Source organism: Pecten maximus, chromosome 18, assembly GCF_902652985.1.
Source record: "Pecten maximus chromosome 18, xPecMax1.1, whole genome shotgun sequence".
In the NCBI taxonomy this organism is placed as follows: Eukaryota; Metazoa; Mollusca; class Bivalvia; order Pectinida; family Pectinidae; genus Pecten; species Pecten maximus.
The window spans coordinates 12,550,198-12,551,842 of record NC_047032.1 but is presented as its reverse complement, the minus strand read 5'-3'; positions in this window follow the sequence as shown (position 1 = coordinate 12,551,842).

Here is a 1,645-nt window from a genome sequence, read left to right as displayed (position 1 = left end):
TGTTGCGTTAATGTATATGTATGTATTTTTCGCGATTCTGGAAGCAGAGAGAAAAAAAAACGACAACAGAAAAACACAGCGAACAATAAAAGATAATAAACATTGTACGTGTGTCTGATTTGTAAATATCTTTAAAAGATTTTATTTTGTTTTAAGGAAGTAATCGATAAAAGCATCTGTTGCGATAAACGAGTCCAAAAATCGATTGATAATCAAATGATATTCATTGAGGACATAATAAATCATTTCCCAACGACATTGAGGTCACGTGACAGTAATGAGGCGCATTCCCTCCCCTCGGTGTCATATAGGCCTAACTGAACATAGATATTATACTAATGTCAACATTATAGCTACACACCAAGTTATATATCCATATCCGAGGGGCAATACTGTGCCGCTTAAATGGAGGAAACTCATAAATAATAATTGAATAAGAATGCAATTAGTATTATATAGGGAAAGGCCTTAATATAAGTTTGATAACTTTGTGCCCAATTCCCATGTATATATTAAGATACAATAAAATAAGTTTAAACCAAATGCAAGACATTACCTTCAAATTTCTATAAAACAAAAACTATTCGCGATAACTTTCCTTCCAAGTAAAAAGCTAAACATATTTATATGTATAGTACAGTTTGGTTTGTTTGTTTTTGTTTAACGTCCTATTAACAGCCAGGGTCATTTAAGGACGTGCCAGGTTTTGGAGGTGGAGGAAAGCCGGAGTACCCGGAGAAAAAGCACCGGCCTACGGTCAGTACCTGGCAACTGTCCCCACGTAGGTTTCGAACTCGCAGCCCAGAGGTGGAGGGCTAGTGATAAAGTGTCGGGACACCTTAACCACTCAAAATATTTATATATATATATTCCCATTTTGAATGATTACTCTCGATTTTTAGCTGATAACTGGTAGGCCTAGTGGTGGAAACATTTATAATCCTTTGACTATTTTCGATTAAAGATAATTGTGGGACCCTCGGCAATCTCGCTCGCGTAAAGCAATTTGTAATTGTGACCGACATAATTACGTACCGCGTTTTAATCAACAAGACAGCGTTATATATTATTGTGAAATGAGTTAAGATATTTGGCTGACTGTGTCTACCTTGCATAGTCAATTGGGATTTTCCCTGTAGAGCTTCTACAGTATTTGGAATGTATGAACAACCGCTAGTACTACACCGGGAGCCTAAAAAGTCACCGCTGCACACTGGACCAGAACGAAGTCTAGATTAGGCAGAGCTAATCTACTATAGGTAAAGAAAAAATATCGGGACCAAATTATTCGACCGATTAAGATAAAGATCCGCATTTTATAGAGTACGGTTTAGACAGAGTCCGCTGTATCTCATATAAACGAACAGTAGTCAAATTTATCATTTAAATGTTATTTTTCGAGACTTCATGCCCTGCAGGTAGGGCGTAAGAATTGTACCTGCTGCCCCCATTGCATGATCTTAAGAGGCGACTAAATTTTGGATCTTATCTTTTCTCTTCTTTCTTAGTAACTTTCTTCTTCCTAGTGTCTCCCTTGACAATGCCTCACTTTTGGTCTTCAGTTGAGCGTTCGCCCCTGTGAGGGAGGCTTTGGGTTCTGTCCCCTGGCCGAGACATACCAGAGTCTTTAAAAATGGTAGTTGCT